The sequence below is a fragment of the Tursiops truncatus genome, chromosome 2, assembly GCF_011762595.2.
Source record: "Tursiops truncatus isolate mTurTru1 chromosome 2, mTurTru1.mat.Y, whole genome shotgun sequence".
Classification (NCBI taxonomy): Eukaryota; Metazoa; Chordata; class Mammalia; order Artiodactyla; family Delphinidae; genus Tursiops; species Tursiops truncatus.
The window spans coordinates 47,121,246-47,142,751 of NC_047035.1; the positions used below are offsets into that span (position 1 = coordinate 47,121,246).

The 21,506-nt window shown below is 40.9% G+C and overlaps 1 pseudogene; it reads right to left on the bottom strand.

Annotated features, from left to right (window-relative positions):
* Window positions 1–21,506, bottom strand: part of LOC101323526 (small ribosomal subunit protein eS1-like) — an 88,928-nt pseudogene that overhangs the window by 58,233 nt on the left and 9,189 nt on the right.

Genomic DNA, 21,506 nt, shown 5'->3' on the forward strand with positions numbered 1-21,506 from the left:
AAGAATAACCTTATTGTATAAGCTAGTTTCAGTTGGCGTTCCTATTGCTTACAGCTGAAAACATTCTAATGCAAAAGGACTCAGAAAGAACTAAGCTCACATGCAAAAGGAACCTACTTCTGCATTCCAGAACCTCCTTTCCAGTCTTCATTCCACCCAAGCAGGACCTGCTCTTCACTACCCCAGCAGCCCAGGATGCAGACTCTTCATGGCCAACCCCATGCTCTCCTCAGCAGCTTTCTCCTGGTACCGTCCAACAGTCATGGTTCGAGCCACTAAATATCCAGATTTATGAAGGGATCCATGCTCATTTATACAATCTTCTGTGTGAGGTTGGCCCAGGCACTCCCAGGGTCAGGGTTATGTTGGGAGTAGTCGACCTGTTACGCGCTTTCTAAATTTTAGCCCTGACTATATCCCTCTTGTTGCATGTTAAGGCTTCCTCCAGGTATTTTGTCTTTAGGGGGAAGGGAGAGGAAGACACTGTCTTCCCTGGGGTCACTTTCCAATCCTACATAGTGATTTTCACTGACTTTGAGCTTTCCAGTCTCCAGAGTACACACACCTACTCCCTAAGCTTCCCTGTGTCCAGGTGTCCCTGATTTGATGGTTTCCCAAGACCAACCCAAAAGAGACAACAGGTGTCCAGAGCTGAGCTCCCAAAGGGAGACTCCTCACAATACAATGGATCCAGTGTGACCGAAACTATGTGCTAAGCAGCGGCGTGAGTATTATACTGAGCCCTACAGAGCTGAGGGTCTGGAACTGGGAGTCAGCAGAAGGACAGGAAAGAGCAGACTTTTGGTGATTTCAAGAAGCAGGAACTGGCTCTGGGGCTGGAATCGTGGGTGGCTTCACCATGAGGGTGTGGAGCATTGATTCTGAAGTCGAACTGACCGAATTCACTTGTCACCTCCCAGATTTTCTAGCTTTGTTGCTTTTGACAAGATCCTTAACTTCTCTGAGCTTTGTGTAGAATGGAGCAATGATTGCTGCCTCTTGGGGTTGTTTTGAGGGAAAAACAGTGACAAAGCACCTGGCACACACCTTCTTTTGCGGCTCCTGTGTGAACCCTTGGCCCTCTTTTTCTTTGTGTGAAATCTGAAAGCACTCAGGGGAGTGCTCACACAGGGAGGAAGTGAGGCTTGGCGCTAGGGTACCATCTGATTTGAGGGGACGTTCCCCAAGGGAAGAAACACAGGTGAGGAATCTCACGATTAAATTCAAGACCCAGCTCTGTAAGCTGGATGAAACAGCACCCCACTCATCGTCTCTGTGGGCAGCCTCCTTCTCTGTAACTGACAGTGTCGAATGAAATAACCTCTAAGGTCCCTTCTGCGTCTCAGGTTTTTAGGAGGAAAAATTGAGAACTGTGGGCACGGCTGGCAAGGATCACAGGTGGATGTGATTTCATCCACACTCAGCTCCTCTGTTGGCCCCTTTGAGTACTTCCTACAGGTTCTGGGTCCTCGGCCACCAGCCCCACAATGTCCTGCACTCTCTGCCACCCTATTTCACACTCCTTCAAGAGGCACATGGTAGTGCCTTGACCATCCCCTTTAAATTGACCAAGTATCATGTTCGATCATATACTTCCACAGTTCTTTAAGGGCTGAGTGTTTACCTAATTATTTCTTCTCTTTCATTCTATTAGTTCCAAATTAGGGGTCCCTTCTTGCTTTAGGACTTTGTGCCTTGGGATTCTAGGTTGGAATTTAAAAATCTAGTAAGAACCCTTTCTACTCTCTCCCTGTAACATTCTCCCAATGTCTGACCTTCACTATCTTCATGGAGACTCCTCCTCTGTGTCCATCTAAATGCAAGTACCTTTCTTAGTTTCAACCTGAGCAGTTCCAATGGCTTCTTAATAACCCTGTCATGGTCTCCACAGTCTTTCATTTCAAGAAGATATTTTTCTCACTGGTCACCCAGGTTGAGGTCCCATTTTTTTGGTCTCTCCTTTCCTTATAGACTCCAAAACAGGGCTCTCTCCAACAGAGCTGCATGCTTGGAAGTTGAGAGAGAATGTGGAACTCAGGCCATGTGTGCTGAGAAATCCCAGGTGATGTGTGCTGAAAATGCAGATTTCTGACCTCAGGCATGGTGCCAAAAAGAAGTTTTAATGTCCAAGTGTTTTATGCTTCAAAGATAGGCCCTTGTGGTTGTTAGTTTAAACCGGCATTCACAGGAAGCAATCTGATATCCCACAGACTGGAATCCATAAGGTAATTCAAAATTGCTTAGATTGAGGCCAACAACTTTGCAGAAGATTTGATACTCTCCAGAGATTATTGCCCAAAATAGGTGAGCAAAGTAACAAGTTGCTCCACCAGCCATGCATTTTAGCATATTTCACACGTTACAGGCCAAATTTAAGAATTTAAGTATTAGGATAAACGAAGAATTTAAGTATTAGGATAACAAGGAATTAAGTATTAGGATTAGTTTTATACTTTGTATTTTCTAGCATTCCATAGCTTTTCAAACATTTCTGAACCCTCAATTCAAAAAGTTGATTATAGACCTCTTATCATTTGTTAACGGCAAAGCAAATAGATTGCTCCAGCAGAAGGGGTACGCTCCTGTCCTGATCAAATAATGGTATACTACTGCATTTATGATCCCCTTTCTAGGAGATACTTCAATTCCACATGGGGAGAAAGTTGTCCAACCCAATTAAGATACTCTTCTCAAATATCATTTAATTCCGTAAATATTTATTGAAAACCCTTATGTGCCAAGCACTAAAGACAATACCAAGATGAATACGACATTATTTCTCCTCTCTGGGCTTCCAGGTTAAAAGACATATATATAGGCAAACAGCTACATAAAAAAAGCGTAGAGTGAAAAGTCATCAAGGAGGAAATGAATGACCCCAGGAGAATCTGGCAAAGCCTTATAGAAGTGAAGTCTGAGCTGAGCCCTGACTAATGGGGATCACTCCCACCATTAGACGTGATGGGAGAGTGTTGCACCTGAAGAGCACCCCTGAGCCCTGGTTAAGGGAGAAGGGGGAATGTGGACACAGGTGAGAGACGGAGCATGGTCTGCACAGTGTGCCGGGAAACACGGTGCTAGTGGAGACTCCGAGGACATGTGAGAGAACTTCGAATGCCCATCTGAGAAGGGGGCAGTTTCTTCTGTCCTAGATGATCTCTCTGGTGTTGCTCAAGGGAATCATTCACTAACATTGTATAAATAACCCCAGAAAAATACTAGCGCAAATTGCCCACGAGAGAAGGAACTCCAGGGAAAATCAATACCTATTCCAAATCAGCATCTGCAAACCAGAAGACCTGTCCTTAAACATTCAATCTGGGCTCAGACTGGAAGCCATTCTTTGTTTTCTTTGTCCATGGCTGATTTTGTTAGCTTTGCCTCTTCCATGCAGGAGCCATGTGGGTTGGTTCAGCTGCAGGGTCCAGCTGTTCTGACGGTTAATGACCTATACCATTGAGATACCCTCCTGAGTGCCTCTGGGGGAAATCTGTGTAGTCCACGTAACTCTACATTTTAAATCATACCATCCTAAACACATTCTCCACATTTAATGAAAATCCTTCCAACTGTTTTTTTTTTTTTGTGATGCAGGAAGACTCAGACAACAGACACTTGATTTTATTTATCTAGGTTAATAAAAAGTATCAGCGAGATTGGTGGTACACTTTAAAAGGCACACGCTAGTGGCAGCGGGGTTTACGGATAATAGAATGGGTCGGGCTGTTAGGAGGGTTTTACAATGCTCCAGGCAAGAGGTAACAAGACCTGAATTAAAGCAGTGAGACTTAAAAGAAGGGGCAGATACGGGAGACGTTTTGGAGATAGGATCAAAAGGGTATGGCAGGGCTTCCCTGGTGGCGCAGTGGTTGGGAGTCCGCCTGCCGATGCAGGGGACACGGGTTCGTGCCCCGGTCTGGGAAGATCCCACATGCCTCGGAGCGGCTGGGCCTGTGAGCCATGATCGCTGAGCCTGTGCGTCCGGGGCCTGTGCTCCGCAACGGGAGAGGCCACAACAGTGAGAGGCCCGCGTACCGCAAAAAAAAAAAAGGGTATGGCAACTGATTGAAGGTGCAGGGAGAGGATGGCAGAAATGCTCAAGTGGTTTCCATAGGCGTGAGGCTGAGTTAATAGGACGATGATAATACCATTACACCAGGAAGGGGAACCCAGGAAGAACAGTAATTCTGGCACTAACGGGGAATAACTTATTTAGAAAATAACAAGAATATGCTTGGCTTCTGTTCACTGAATTAGGTATAATTAGGGTGACTATAGCATTTTATCATCCAAACTGGGACACTGTTGAGAAGGAAAGGGGATGCTTTCATAACTGCACCAGGACAATACGTCTAAACCCAGATTATTCCAAGTACATCCAGATGTTTGTTCTCCCCACTTGTAATGCCTTTTAGTGTTTGCTCAGTTAATAAACTTCTGTTAATAAAGCTGGCTCACAGTTCATCGAATTTAGGGTCTCAGGGTTAGAGGGTACCCTAGAAATCATATAAAGTAGCCTCCTGGCACTCCTAGAAAGTCCTATATATTCCGTTCCCCAAGTCCAGCCTCTATTGGAACAGTTCCCAGGGACAGGGGACTCACTATGACATTAAGAAGCCCATTCTATTTTTGGACAGTGCTAAGTGTTCTTCGAAAGCTAAGAGTGGCTTTCCTGTAAACTCCACACATTTTTTCTAATATACAGTTGACCCTTAAACAACATGGGGGTTAGGGGTGCTGACCCTCTGCACAGTTGAAAATTCACATATAATTTTTGACTTCCCAGATGAACTGGGAGATTGGGATTGACATATATACACTAATATGTATAAAATAGATAACTAATGAGAACCTGCTGTATAGCACAGGGAACTCTACCTCACTTCGCTGTACAGTAGAAACTAACACAACATTGTGAAACAACTATACCCCGATAAAAATAACTTTTTAAAAATTAACTTCCGAACAATATTGTGAGGTCTATGATTTCTATATTATCACCTTACTAGCTAATTTAAAAAGTGAGCATTTAGCCTAGGTTATATTAGATAAAGATGTCAAACGAAATATTTAAAACTTTGCTAAGATGTTCCACTGGGAGAAGTTGGGGGCGGGTGGTGTGCATAGAAAAAAATTTTTAAAAAGAAAAAAAAATTTTTTTGACTCCCTAAAAACTTAACTACTAACAGCCTACTGTTGACCAGGAGTCTTACAATACCATAAAGAGTCGATTAACATATATTTTGTATATTTTATGTATTATATATGTATTCTTACAATAAAATAAGCTAGAGAAAAGGAAATGTTATTAGGAAAATCATAAGGTGGAGAAAATACATTTATAGTACTTATATATTAATTGAAAAAAATCTGTGCATAAGTAGACTCATGCAATTCAAACCTGTGTTGTTTAAGGATCAGCTGTAATTCTAATAATAATGACATCACCAATATTAGGATAGCCAACATTTATTGAGCACCTACAAAGGGCCAGGTTTTACATGTATTATTTCTTTTTAAAACATTTATTTATTTTTGACTGCGTTGGGTCTTCGTTGCTGTACACGGTCTTCTCATTGCGGTGGCCTCTCTTATCACAGAGCATGGGCTCTAGGGGGCTTCAGTAGTTGTGGCACATGGGCTCAGTAGTTGTGGCTCACAGGCTTAGTTGCTCTGCGGCATGTGGGATCTCCCTGGACCAGGGCTCGAACCCATGTCCCCTGCATTGGCAGGCAGATTCTCAACCACTGCACCACCAGGGAAGTCCCCTACATGTATTATTTCTGACGCTCTCCAACAGCTGTTCTTATATTGAAGCATCCCCATCTTACAGATGCAGCAGCAGACACTGAGAGGGAATGTTACCTGCCAAAGACACACAGCATAACATACAGCAAACAAGTCATGGCCAAGCCCATGGCCAAGGGAAGAGGAGTATATTTTGCCTACCATGAGACCATGGTAGGGAGGTAGATGTATAAAACAGCTACAAGAGAGTGAAGAATTATGACCAAGAAATAACTCAATATACCAGAATGATATAGTCAAGGCCAATGAAGTTCAATTCCTGGACTTTCATTTGAGCTCTACAAGAAGCAAACCCCATTTCCGGTGGTGCTATGGTGAAATGAGCCTACAGTTTGGGACTACCACTCAGAGCGAAAATTGAGCTCCCCCAGAGAAAGGAGAACCTATAGATGGAGGCTAATGACGGAAGTTGAGCCCTAAATCAAGCTGCACCTGAAGTCAGAGACAACTATTGAGTATTTTTCAATTACATGAGCCAATATAGTCCCTGTTTTGCTTCAACCAGTTGAGTTGGGCTTACTGTCACTTGTAAACAAAGAAGTTCTAACAGCTACAGCAAGTGAATGAAATTATCTTCACAACTGAGTGACAACACATGATTATTAAGCCTGTAACTACCCTGGACAGTGTTTTTATAGCTCAGCCTTCCAGCCCATGCATCACTGTTGCAATCCCTCCTAGGTGGAGTGATGGCATGCAGTGCATGAAACTGGAAGGCCTTTGTTGTGTCTCAAAATCTTTTGAAACCATGTCTGATCATTAGTAGTCTAGACTGACTTTTAATGGTATTTTACCCCCATTAGAAAGCCCTTTTCACCTTACTTCAATTCAAATATTTCTCCATGTAAAAATATAGGGGAAATGCAAGTGAATTTAGAGTTTAGAATTCCAGTTCAAGAGAAAACAGAGTTAGTACTTTTCAGGCCAAAAAACGAAAAGAAAAGTTTTGTAATTTCATTGTTTCCTTGGCCTGTGGGATTGAGTTTTCTGCTCTGTGGTATGGTTGGGTAGTAGGGGTACTTCACTTCAGAAGCCCACAGCTTTGTCTAGGCACATCACATTATAGTCTCTCTGAGTCTCAGTTTCCCCATCTGCTACAAAGAGGATGGTTTCTGTCTCACATGATTTACAAGGTTGTTATAATAGTCATTTGAGGAATGAATAAGAATGGGATATTTTAAATTATTTTCCTTCTAATAAAACCATTTCCTAAATGTAACAAGTTTAGAGAAAAATTACTTAGTTTGAGCTAATAGAATGTAGTTTACTATGCTTTATACCATATGGCTAGATGATTTCTAGTATTACAACCTCAACAATGGAAGAAAAGGAGGCCATGTCTTCCAGTGCTTTCTTAGGAGCAAGAAAGCCTGTCCCAGAAGCTCCCAGTCAAGCCTCCTTTCATGATTCTTGGCCAGAGGTGGCTTCCATGTGCAATTCTTAAGCCATACACTGGCAAGGGGAATGGAACAGTTGAAGACTGGCTTAGAGCAGCCCCACTTTCACCCAGTGCTATGTGCAAGAGAGGGCATACCTGAACAAGATCAAGGTTTATCACACAAAGAGGGGGGATGGCACTGGGATTAGAAACCATTAGTTTCCAATTCCATATTTACCAAACTTTTGTAAATCGTCAGTTTATGTGTCTGACCTCCCATTACTTTCCAACCTCTGGAGCAACAAGGGCAAGGTCTTGCTTTATATCCCCAGCACCCAGTACAATTTCTGAGACCCAGTGGGAACCAGGTAAGCATTTATTGAATTTTATTATCATATTTTAAATCCATTTCAGCTCTAAGGCTCTATGAACATGCTTCAGCAGGAAGCTGACAATGGTCTGCACTTTTCTTGGTGCCGGGCAGAGTCCTAGCACAGAGGAAGAAACACTCCATGATATGTATAAAACTCCTGTTGGCCTTCTGTGACTCTTTGATTTCTAGAATGATTTCATTTCCCTTCCCCCTTTACATTATTATCTAAAGCCTTTAGATCTAATTAGAAGTGGGAGGATCAAAGATGGTATATTTTAAATTTGCTTCCCGCCTCACCCACTTAAAGTAAAGAATCCTGCATAGCCCATTAAGCTGGAGGTACTTGCTGACAGGAAGGAAACCATCTGGTGAACAACTTCTGTTAATTATGTTGGAACATACTAACGAGAATAAAGAACAGCCCTTAATGACCTTCCCCTTGGTGGCAGAATCCACTGCAGAGTAGACAGTCATGGCTCAGAGCCAAAAGTTAATGGTTAGTATTGGCACCAAACACTCAGGCTCACTAGTACTTAATAATCTCCCCTCCGTGGAGAAAGTATTTCAGGCATTCACAGCATAAATCCTCCTAGCACCTGCATGTAACTGAGCTCCAAATAGTCATTTAGGGCATTATTCGGAATCCCTTAGTAAATGTGAATCTGGGCGTTACCTTTTCTGTATCGTTCTTTGCACTTGGACATATTGGATCAGGCCAGACAAAGACTTGCATTTTGTTTCAACCAATAACAATGTTTAAATATTACTTGGCAAAGCGCTGATGCAATTATTCCATATCCCAGAGGGATAAAGATACACAAAAATAATTATCCTCATTATGACCTGGATGAGTTAATCATTTATAATAATATTCTTTCTAATTCCACTTTGCCTTTGGAAATCTAGGCAACCATGTACCATCCATGCAAAAAGGCAGTTAAAGCTTTGGCATTTGTATCATGAGTTAGCGCTAGGTGTCAAAACATCTGTATTTTTTATTTCATTCATTGCTGTGCTATTCAGTTTGAGAAAGCTTTTTTAAGTGGCTTATATACTGTGATAAGGTTAAGTAAAATTTAAAAGAAAACTATTCGAAATTATAAGATTTAATATTAACAAAATTTTAGAGAAAATTTAAAAAGAAAACAGGAGTAGGAAAATAATTTCAAACCAGGAGTGAAACTAGTATAGAAACATGCCTGACTTGAAATCCTATACATTATTGGGGGTGGGCCACAAACATGGTTCTAAGCCTCCTAGTATCCAACTAGAAGAAGCAAACAAATACTTTGGTGGGGAGTTGGGGGGCTCAGGAAAAGGTTTTCACAACATCTCAGGCGTAAGAGTTTCCTAGTATCAAAAGTACTTAAGTCTGACTGTATCATCTAGGGCATTCACAATATGTGTGCATTAAAAAGGAAACAATCCCAGAAATTGCTGCTTCAAATCAGGTGGGAGATGTTATTTTGATAGAAATCTTAAATAAAAGTTCCGTAACGAGGAACTGTCAACATTTAGCTCCTAAATTATAACAAATCTGTAAGGAACATGGATCTGTAATATATTAAAGTTTAATAACCCTAGATATTAGCCAAGAAACTGCTCTCTATATAATTTCTTGATGTACATTTAAGGCTTTTCATATGCACATCAAGAATATAATTTTTATAAAGGCAGGTATGTCCAAGAGTTTGCACAGAAGTAACAAAATAAAAGTTGTTTGTGCCTAAATCATCCCATCTGTGCCTCTTGGACAACATTCAGTACGCTTCGCAACCACACGCATCAAGGAATTGGCTAAATATCCTTGTAGACAGGATGTCTCCTATTTGCATTTGAAGTACTCTTCTGTTTAAAATATAAATGCAATTAATTTTCATTATTTATTTAATCTGTCTTTGCATACTAATGGCACAAAAACTGGAAATAAATGTCAGGTCATTATCAACATACCTCAGAATATCTTTGTGTTCAGTGAATTTAAAGTTTTATTTTCTTAAACTAACCTCAACTTTCTTTGAAGCTTTGATGCTTCCCCACCTCCTACTATCGGCTGCGCGGCCCACCACTATCTTTGAAGTTGGCTCATCTGGTAACAGACTTACTCCAAGCTGTGGTGCACACCTACCATTCAAAGAGTTAGATGTTGTCCATGTGACAGATTTAATCAGTCCCTTGGTCTCTCAGACATGCAGCTGTTGGTGAATTCTTTTTTGCTAGTGTAATATTGTAAGTGTCTTAAGTTAGAATTAAAGCTTCCATTAAATGTTCATCTTGTTTTTCAAGAAAACTGTTTGCTGGAAGTAGCATGTGTATACATTTTTAAGTGGCAGTGCCAAAGAGATATTTTATACTACATCAAATCTTTAGTGTTCAGAAAAAAAGGGCCCAATTTAATAGAAAAGTCAGTAAATAATCTAAGTTGTTGGATCTGGGCAAAAGCAGGTCGCCTAGAATTATTGGTAAAAAATAAAAATATGACCCTCTTTGGCAGTTTTACGCCACAGATGCTGCATTTAAGATGACAGCATTGAAATACGGAAAAACATGTGGGATTTATAGAAAGTCTCTCCATGTCCAGATTGCCTGGCCCCTACAAGTCAAAATGTCACTTCTGAAACACATCATTTACCAGTCCTTCAGCAAAACAAACAACCTTTAGAAAAGTCCCCCATGGAACCAACGAGGTAAACAGTAACAGAGTTGGAATGTCATCATGATCAGAAGAGAATGGAACTTCAGATGTTGCCAACATTTTATAGAGAAGTCAAAAAAGCAAAGGGAACTAAAATTGAATATTAAACAGGAAAAAGCCTTTGAAACAACAAAATGAATTTTTGACAACTACTAAGTATGTGTCCTGGGGGAGATGCTTGGTATGATCAGGGAGACAGAAAGTAGCAGTGTATACTTACTTACTTCAGTCTGTGAAGAAAAATGAGAACTCCAGGGATTGGAGAAACTTTATCTAAAGACTAATGTTTTGCTATAGTTGTTTCCTACGAATTCTGTATCTGAGCCTAAAGCAGGATCCACCTACAAATTTCCACTGCCATTTTGGTCAGGTAAAGAAGTATGTCAAATGTTTAATCTCATTTTAATGAAAGCTAAAGCACAGAAAAAGACATGTATTAAACTTCTATTATTCTTTAGGAAGGAGTTCTAATGATCTGATGTTTTGGCTTGCAATCTCATATTCAGAATAGTTGAGTTTTAGGATCAGACAATCTTGGGAGATTCCAGGCTTTAGTACTTGTTAGCTATGCTATCCTGACTGAGCACGTTTTCTAACCTATTGAAGCTTCAGACTTCTCATCTGTCAAATGCAGATAGAACCTTCTTCACAGTGTTTACAGAATAATGTGAATTATGTTGAGCCTCTAGCAAAGTGTGTGTCACATAATAAGTGCTTAATAAAGTATAGCTGGTATTATTAGAGAAAACACACTAGAACTCTACATCCCAATAAGTGGTATGAAATTATTCTCATTTAAAGCCCCAAGTACTGTGTTAGGTGCGTCCTACAAGACATAGATCTAAATATAGGACAGATTTAGAAACTAGTGGGTATTCCAAGTAATAACAAACTTCATTCCTTCTTTGTAAAGATTGTGATGCAGCTACAAATTGGTTAAGCAACAAAACACTACAGTCCTCCAAGTCCATCCATGTTGCTGTAAATGGGAAAATTTCATTCTTTGTTATGGCTGAGCAGTATTCCATTGTGTAATTGCGTATATATATCACATATTCTTTATCCATTCATCTGTTGATGTAAATAATGCTGTTATGAACACTGCATGTCTTTTCAAATTAGTGTTTTGGTTTTTGGGGGGGATAGATAACCCAGGTGTGGTATTGCTGGGTCATATGGTAATTCTGTTTTTAGTTTTTGGAGAGTATAACCTTTAAAAATTGTGAATCACTATATTGTACACCTGTAATATATAATATTGTACATCAACTGAATTTCAATAAAAATAAAATAGATAATCCTAAAAAAAAGATCACTGCAGTCCTGAGGTTCTATTAACCAATGAGGAAACAAATTCACACATGGTAAATATGAGACTCTCCCTTTTTGAAAACTGTATCATCACATTTTTATTTTGGATGATCTCTAGATTCTTGGGTAACTTGGAAGCAAAAAGCCATGGTTCAATTTTGCACAATCATTTTAAAAGGAAGAGTAAAGGCTTTTATCTTGGTTTAGCAATTAACCGTGTTTGTCTCAGAGGGTGGAAATTTGACTCCCATATCTACTAACTCACCTTGTTATGGGCAAATTGCTTAATAATCTTATTAATCATCTTCCTCATCCATAAAATAGCACAATAACATTTACCTTCCTCACAGGGTGTTATGAGTCTTTATTGATTAACATTTGGAAGATTACGATCCTTAAATGAAAGGAACAGTCAAGTATAATTATCATTTATTTTTGCATGATATGTTACGGAACAAGACTTTAAGATGCTATTCCTGTGAGCACGACCAATAAAGATATGCAGATCTCTGCATCTGATTCCCAAGAAACACCCTATAGAGTGATTCCCTTTGGAGATGATATGAGGGGTTTTATCAGATTCCAATTTTAGAATGTTTTCTTTTTAAGGAAATGTTTCCTTTCCTTCTCCAACTGCATGATGTAGCCAGCGATGAAGGAAGAGAATTAAAATTTCCCTCCATCATCAGAGCACCCTACCTTCAGTCTTCACCTCAATCATAAACACTCCTGAGACATTCAAAGTTCATTCTTTTCAAGGTCAGGTTAAAGGGAAGGGTCTCTAAGCATAAGAAATTAGTATTGAGAAAAGGAACATGAATAAGGCATTTCTCTGTGTTCACTTTTTCCTCCTTTCATACATTTTTTGCATCAACAATTCTTTTTTCCTCTTCAGGGAAAACGCCTCAAACCTTACCACTGAATGGGAAATTTTAGTACCCAGAGACACACTGACTAGAAAATACCCAATTACAGTGGTTGCTTCCCCCTTTCCTCTTCACTGGGGAGGGCAGTTTTGAAAGACGATCGCAGGGTTGGATGATAGACTTCTGAAGGAAGCAGACCAAAGCTCTTCTACCAAGTTATCCACCCTACAGACTTACTTACTACAACACACATCTCATCACATGCCTGGCTTGCTCAAAACCACCTTCCCAGAGATAAAGGTCATGATTTAGGGGCTCTTCACAAACTAGCACCAATTTTCATTACAGCCTATTGCCTACCGCCCTCCTCACCCCAAACCCTCAGCCCAAAACGCTTTTTCCCAACCTCAAATTAATCCTTCAAGACTCAGCTCAAAAGTTCTCTCTCCCACCATGCCCTAAAGTCAGTTACACCATCTTCTGTATTCTCATAGTATTCAAAAATTTGTGCATTAACAATTGTTGCATTCATGTACATATATATATATATATACATACATACATAGCACATATAAAAATGATATACAATGTATTTAAATGATTTTAATATATTATTTAAATTTATTTACATTATATTATAGCTTTATTTTTATTTAAACTTTAAATACTTATTTCTCTGATTTATATTTTGTCCATATATAGTTATTGTATCAATATTTTCATTAATTAGATATATTAAATTTTATTTAAATATATATGGTCATCTAAATATGCATGTATTCATAATGTATATATTTTATTTAGCATTTTATTTATTATTTATATTTAGAGTATGTTCAATTAATATTAAATTTGAAATAAATATAATGATTTAATAGCCTGTCTGCCTCAAGCACCGGGCTCGTGTGAATTCCCCTAGAATAACAATGCAGAATGAGATTCAGACTCAACTAACCATGATAATCATATCCACTTTTACTGAGCACTTGCTCCACGCCAGACACTGAGGTAAGTGACTAGTATACATTATCTCACTTAATTATACAACCGTCCAATGAGATGGATGTTATTATTGTCCACACACATAGCTGAAGAAATAGAAACACAAATAAAGGCGGTAACTTGTCGCCAGTATTAAGTGCTTAGTTGGGTTTCAGCCAAGTTTTGGTCTTGAATCCAAAAATCTGGCCCTTGACCACTTGGGCCAGGGTGGGGAACACAGGGTGAGTGCTACACATCACAGTAGTTAAGAGAAGGGGCTTGGGTGTCAGATGAGCCTGATGTGAACTCCTGTTCCATTATCTCTTAGGGGTATAGTTCTAGACTATTTTGCTGCCTTTCATGGTCATATTGTGAGCTGAGAGGGAAAGAAAGCATGTCAGCAGTTAGTAACAGAAAGAATAGACTTTGTAAATAATTGACATCTTTACTTCCCTGGGATAAAACTAGAAAGAGCACTGGCTACACATTAAACTTGAATCTCCTCTGTCCTTAGACAGTTTCCATCCTTTAGAACCTTGCTACTCAAGAACAGGTACTATCAGCCTCACCTGGGAACTTGTGAGAAATGGAGACTCTCAAGGCCCACTCGACACTCCAGAATCAAAATCTGCACTTAGACAAGACCCTAGGGTGATCCCAATGTACTGTATATCTTGGGAAGCACTGGTCTAGACCATTCTCACTTCCTGTCCAATTTGTTAAAACATGGTTCTAAATAGGGCTTGTCTGATCCTCCATTGTTGTTCTAACAACTTATTTCTAAAAGAGATGAGAGGACCATGAGAGAAATGAGGGGAGTGAGGTAGCAGGTAAACTGAGAGTCAGATTCAAGTACCAGGTTTGCTGTAAGTAAGCGGTGTGAGCTCGGGGAAATTACTGTCTCTGTAACTGAAATTGTACCTCTAACAAGTGTTTTTGGAAGGAGGAGATAGGAAAGATGGAAATTAGCATAGATTATTTTAAAGGTGACTTTTAAAATTCAAGTATTCATTAAATTAAAATTAAGTAAAGTAAAACACAGATCTGACTAAAAATTGTGAAGATTGTGACTCTGTCTTAACCACTGCTGTATTTTTAGCACATAGTAGTTGCTCAATAAATATATGAACCAAGAATGAATGGATGGTCACTCTTACATTCTCAGAAGTCTTCCCCAAAGCTAGCAGCACCTTCTTCTGTACTCCTATCATAATTTTCACGTATATTAATTGGCATCTAAGACAATGTAACAAAAATTTTCTAAGACACTTATATATTATTCATTACCCTGCCAACGAATAACATTTCTACACATTTTATTCCATAGGCATGCATCTTGCACATAGCTAACATCATAGCATACATAGATTTGAAAACTGCATATTCCTTTATTGTACCAGAGTAGAGATACATGGTAGGCATTCATTTAACATTTGTGAATAATTGCTTTCATAATTATAGATGCCATAATTATTTTAGGACTGCATAATAGTCCTTCAAGTGAATGTGTCTCAACTTTCAAAACAAGATCCATAATGTTGAACATCTTGGTGGTCTCTCATTTTTTTACTCTTACCAAAAAAAAAAAAATTACTAGAGTGAACATCTTTGATAATGTGTATCTGTGGGTCTGTTGAGTGACATTTCTTTGCAGTTCCTTGGAGTGTATTGACTGGAACAAAGGGTATGAGCATCTTTATGGTCCTTGTGACATGTTGCTGATTTTTCTTTCTAGTTCCAAAATTCTAGGATTCTTAGAGAATCTCACGTTCTCGAGTAGCTGCAGCAAAGACTAGAAGCAGCCAGCTACTGGTACCACCACAGTCCTTGAAAATGGCAAGACAGATATTTCCACATTCTTTTCTTTCATGGATGATTATAACAAAATGGAAACCTTGTGCTAGAAATTGGCTTAGAGCATCCAATGGATGAATATCATGTTACACAAATGACCAGAGACGAGTTGGATAAACAAGATAAACTCAAAGTTGCATTCTTTCCCAGAATCTGAGAGTAGTGCTTTAGAGCATGGATTCACAATTCTGTTTCTAGCCTATTTTTAAAATATCAAAGAGAAGGACCAGATGTCACAATGAATTAATATCCTAGACTTCCAAATCTGGAGACATAGGTTCCAATGCTCCCTGGTCGAAAGTAAATATGAATATTCTGTCTTCTTGGAGATCCTTCGTGGATATTTCATTCACCCCCAGATTTGACAGTTTGACAACTGTCAAACTGGTCTCCCACTCCCCTCACCACACATTCCTTTTGGGATTCCTATATACTTTTCAACATGTCCACTTTAAGAGCACTGCGTTACACAGCTGTTGTTTAAGAGAGGCAGGAAATAAATAAGGAGGAGCTCTGGCTCGTTGACTGACTTAGTGATGGAGAAGTCAAAAGCCATCAAAGTGCAGCTGCGAAATCCATCGGCTCGGCCAGGGTAGCGTTGCAATCAATCCAAGTGGTACTCCTCGGCAAATGTCCGTCAGTGACACACAGGTCTCTTCTCTGCTCAAGTCAGTTTCTGAGGCCTCATCACAGAGACTCTGCAATATCATTAGCATCCTTATCCCCAATCTCCACCTCTTCTAGGACATCTTCTTGCTACATCAGGGTTACACATCCATTTTTTTGTGCTCCCACGATATCCTTCTCCCCATCATAGCATGGCTCTCACTGGTAAGAGCCTGCACTTGTTTGTTTCCCCCACTGGACTCCATGGGAACAGTGAATGCACCTACCCAAGTCACTGGCATATCCCCCAGCGCGTAGCCGAGAACATGCCCATCTCTAGATCCATCGTTTGATTTTGTCTTTTTAAGCATCTCAGTAAGATCTTCTGGATCACCCTGGAAATCATCTGAGACATCTCTGTGAAAAGAAGAGTGGTGTGGAAGAGGCTCTCCTGATTGGTCCTGCGATGAGGGAGTTGTCTCAGCTCCCTGCCAGCCAGGCACCTCAACCCAAGTGAACTAGATTTGCACCAGAAACTCCATTGCAGGTCCTCACGTGAGAAGTGTGAGTGGTGTGATGATCGAAAGTGACAAGTGATCTTTCCCAAAGAGACAAGGGGATGGAAGGAAGCAAATGGAGCAGACTACTCCAGCAATGTCAGTATGCAACCCAGAATAATACCACCGAGGAAAACCTGGACTGAGGAATTTTTAATCAAAAAAACCAACTACATGTACAACCTTACTTTATATCTGCTTTTCTTTCTAGTGAAGTTGGGTCTTCCACTTAAAGTGTTTTTAAATAGACTTTTAACAAAGCAGAAGGAGCTCATTCTTTCATGTGTCTCCCTCCAAAAACTTTTCCCATGGGATCCAAGTGAAGAAATCCTGGCTGATCCTCGACTTTCTAAATAGGTGGGCTCGGCACTTATCTCTGACGTAGATGCCCTGCATTTATTTGAGTTCAGGTGTATCAAACTGTGAGCATATGTTTAAAAAAAATGTCCTTTAAGGCATACTAAAGACTGTTGAAGCATTCCTTCTTTCTTGTAGAAACCCAGGGATGAATTCCTCACCATTGAGGAAAAGTCCAAAAGAGAAAAGGAGCCAGCGAGGGGGAAAAGAGAACCCAGAGAGCTGGTCGGGGCAGATCTGGAAAGACCAGCTCCCCAGCCTCTAATCTGCAGTCATGGGAAATCCCAGAGAACCTGTCTCTTTCTCTTTCATTTTCCCTGAAAAATAGTATGCAGAGCTTCTCCCCTGAGCTTCACTTCACCCCAGTATTGGGGATAATTGCATCCCACCTCTCTTAGGCTTGGGTGCTAAAATCTCACTGAGTTGGGTTTTTAAAGAAAGCAGGTTTAAAACTGTCAGCAAGAGAAGAGAGAAGGCCAAATCACTCTCGTGCTTGAGCCCGTGGGCCAATTTGTTTGTAATTGGATTGGTATGCAGCGAAGATAGAGCTGTCTGGGGGAAATGCTCCATGACCCCTCTCTTCAGGGAACGTTCCTTCTGACGCTGCTGCTAGCCCAGCACCAGCCCCCATGGGGGAAAGGCAGAGAGACCTTGAGCCCAGAGAAGGGCCAATCCTATGTGTTCAGAAGACAGAAGGACAGCAGGGAATGCCCCCAAATAAACCCAGAAGTCAGAGCACACATTGCCAGGGCTGTGTCCAAAGTCAGAGACTGCGGGCCAAGGAGGAAGCTGCAATGAGGGGAGGGGAGGGGAGGAGAGAGGCCCCCAACATGAGACTAACAGCAGCCTCAGACCAGGAACCAAAGGAACTCTTTAAGAAAATGGAATTGCCACCACTTCTATTGCCCCCTCAGTTGGGCCCAGAGGGTCCAACTGTCAGGCAATCATATAAATTCCATCCCAAGGCCGGCAGCAGCTGCGGAGGCTGAAAAATGTAGGCTTGGGAAGAAACAGATCTGGGTTCTAATCTTGGTTTTGCTACTTCCTATTTATGAGATTTTAGGCAAGATATTTAACCCAACTGAACCCCAGTTTTCTGATCTGTAAAATAAAAATAATAATTCCTACAAGAAGGCTGACTTGAAAGGATTTTAAAAGTTTGAAGAGCCATATTGGGTACCATTCATTGTCAGTAGCGTTGTCCCCAACCCCTACCTATAGGTTCCCCTTTATCTCAGGGGAACCACATATCCCAGACTTCCTCTCCACCAAGGTTCTGGATATGACACGTTTAACAATAAAATTCATTTGTGAGTTTATTTGTAAGGTGGGAGACAGCAAGGGCACCTCTTCCTCTGTCAGCAGCAGTGTGGGTAACTGAGCGTGACTGTCAGTAAATGTGGCCAGTGAGGCAGCTGGCTGGTCTCCTTCACCGCCAGGCCCCCGCTTCAGGACTGTGAGTCAGTTGTAATTTCCTGCAGCTCCTGATCTCGGGTGGCAGCCTGTGGGGATATAACCTGAAAGCTGGGAGTAGCCCACCTTGCTTTCCTGACTCCAGGTTTTTCCACAATCTGGTAAGCACTGCCTTTGTCTCCTATCACGGAGTAGCAAGCTATTGCAAACTTAGCAGCCTGAGGCAACCCCCATTTATTACCTCACAGCTCTATAGGTCAGAAGTTCAGGCTCAGCTGGCTTCTATGCCCAGGGTCTCACAAGGCTGAAGCCAAGGTGTCAGACAGATTGGGATCTTAACTGGAGGCTCTGGAAAGAATCTCCTCCCAGGTTCATTCTGTTGGCAGAATTCACCTCTTTATGGTTTTAGGACTGAGGTCCACAATTCCTTGCTTGCTGTCAGCCAGAGGCCTCTCCAGCTCCTAAAAGCCACCCACATCCCCCCCCCCCCCCCATGGCCTCCTCTACCTTCAAACTAGCAGCTGCACATCAAGTCTTTCTTAGAACATCGTGGCCGGCAATAGGACCCTCAGGTCAAATGCCCTCACACTTCTGCTCTGACTCTCTTTTCTGTTCTCAGCTGAGAACATGCCCTGCTTTTAAGGGCTCTTGTGATTAGATCAGGCCACCCAAGTCATCTCTTTCTTAAGATAAACTATGCCATAGAACACAATATAATCACAGGAATGATATATGAGCACATTCAGAGCTTCTGGGATTAGTGAGGGAACTTCTTTAGGGGATCATTTTAGAAACTCAGCCTGCTATAGCACCTAATTCCCTCTATTAAATCATATTCTGCTTGAAAACCTAGAGGAGTTTCTGTTTTCCTGTACTGAACCGTAAGTGACCTGAGATCACTGTCTGCAAACAAACTCTTCTGAAGTAGAGAAAACAACCCTTCAGATTATAATGGTCTTACCCTTAGAGGATTCTGGACACTTAACCAACAAACGTCAGTTCAACAATTATTTAGCAACTGTCATGTATCAGTTTGTACCATATTTCAGGGAATCAAAAGAGAATAAGAAACCTTACCAATGTGGTCTAATGGGCGAAATAGACACATGAAGAGAGAATTTCAATGTATCATCACAGATGATAAGAGAGATTAGTTCAAAAGTGAGTTTCACTCATTTACTCAAGAAATATTGATTGATCTGACATCTACTCAAGATCAGGCATTGGCTTAGGTTCAAGTGATTTAAAGACCAATGAGGCCAGTTACTGCCCTAGAAAATCTCAACGCTTGTGGAGGAGTGATATGCAATCATGATAGAATGCTGTGTTATAATAATGTAACATTTTTTTACTTTTTTATGAGTTACCCCACACTATGCTAAATACTTTCCACACATTATCCTATTTAAACTTCACCTTAAACCCAAGAGTTAGATACAATTATTTTCTAAATCTTACAGAGGAGGAAACTGAGACTGAAAACAATTGTCACAATTCTCTAGGAAAAGATATATCTGGGTTTGCAACCAGATAGACTCAATTCTAATACCCCTCGTAGTGGATAATGTCGAATATCTAATGGCTTCACTTCCCACAGCCAGAACCTGCCCTCTATCTTGGAGAGCTATCCTTTGTGTCTCCTTGGCACACGCAGATGGAGAGACCAAAGTGCCTGGGAGCGCACACACGGCCCCTGGGTGGTCCTTAACTAGTTACTGATGGATGTGAGAGTCTGAAAGCTCTAGTTTCTTTGCCTTCATTCAGGACAACTGTAAGGCTTGATTTATAGAGTTAATAAGTTTGCCTGCAGATCGGGCAAAAACCACCCTCTGTGTGACTTTGTGATTGCACACTTACTTGGCTTCCTCCCCTCCCTGCCCTCTGCCCCCACCCACTACTTTCCTAGTTTCCCTTGGGAATTTCCTTACAAATATTTGCTCACAGATCTGAGAATCTGCCCTAAGACACCCCTGCTCTGATATTTATACTACGCCACTATGGGAACCCAAAGAAGAGGGTGATTAACTCAGTTTGAGGCAGTTGGCAAAAATTTTACAAAGAAAGTCATATTTCCGGTCTTGAAAGATAAGCAGAGAGATCTGCCGAGGTGGACGAGTGGGAAGAAGAATATTCCAGGCCAAGGAAATTACACATACAAAAACAGAGGGACAGGAAAATGAGGGCAAGTCAAAGGATGGATTAAAAAATTGTATATGCTGGAGCAGAGGTAGATGGAGTTGAGGGCCTGCCGGGACTTAAGAGCTCTCTGGCTGGGAGAAGCACCAAAGACTATTAAGGGACGATGCAGCATGATCAGATATACGTTCTCATGCAACAAATATCTATTGAGTGTTTACAACGAAGGTAGGAAACCAACCCAAGAACTGGGCATATCACAATCAAGACCAACCTGGTCTATGTCCTCACTGAGTTACAGAATAATCCTTGTTGGTCCAATACAGTAACCACTAAATACATGTGTCTATTTACATTTAAGTTAACTAGGATTGACATTTAGTTCCTCAGTCATATTAGCTGCCTTTCAAGGGCTCAGTAGCCACATGTGGCTATCTCACTGAACAGCACAGGTATAGGACCCTTTCATCATCGCAGACAGTTCTATTGGATGGTACTAGTCTAATCACATGAGAGGATAGCTCTGGGTTTTCCATCCAATTGTTAGTTTGTATGTGGCTATCTCCTGTTTAGTCTTTTTTAAAAATATTTATTTATTTATTTGGCTACGCCAGTCTTAGTTGCGGCACGTGGGTTCTTTAGTTGCGGCATGTGGGATCTTTAGTTGCGGCATGTGGGATCTTTAGTTGCGGCATGTGGGATCGAGTTCCCTGACCAGGGATCGAACCCAGGCACTCTGCATTGGGAGCGCAGAGTCTTAGCCACTGGACCACCAGGGACGTCCCCTATTTATTCTTTTTTAAAAGTCACTTCTTGTGCTTTTCTTTTTTGCACGGAGGAATCTGAGGATTCTTTTGATTGTGCGACCACCTGCATTTGGCAATCAAATCGTAGTGGTGGTTGTCAAAAGACCAGGATTGCAGAAATCCCTTTGAAAATGCACGTGGTCCTTTTATGTATTGGATGAGGGAGATATGCTCACACCTGCCTAGAGAACCCAAGTAGTGGGATCTGCCTGCCTCAGTCTGTTTACCTTGTTCACTCTGAATGTTTGTAGCTCAAAGTACATCCTCTAAAAGCAAAATAATATTCATGAAAGAGGCACAAACTGAATTACTCACCTGGAGTTCTGTCATTTCCAGGGCTACAAAAATGAAAGTAAAACAGCCAC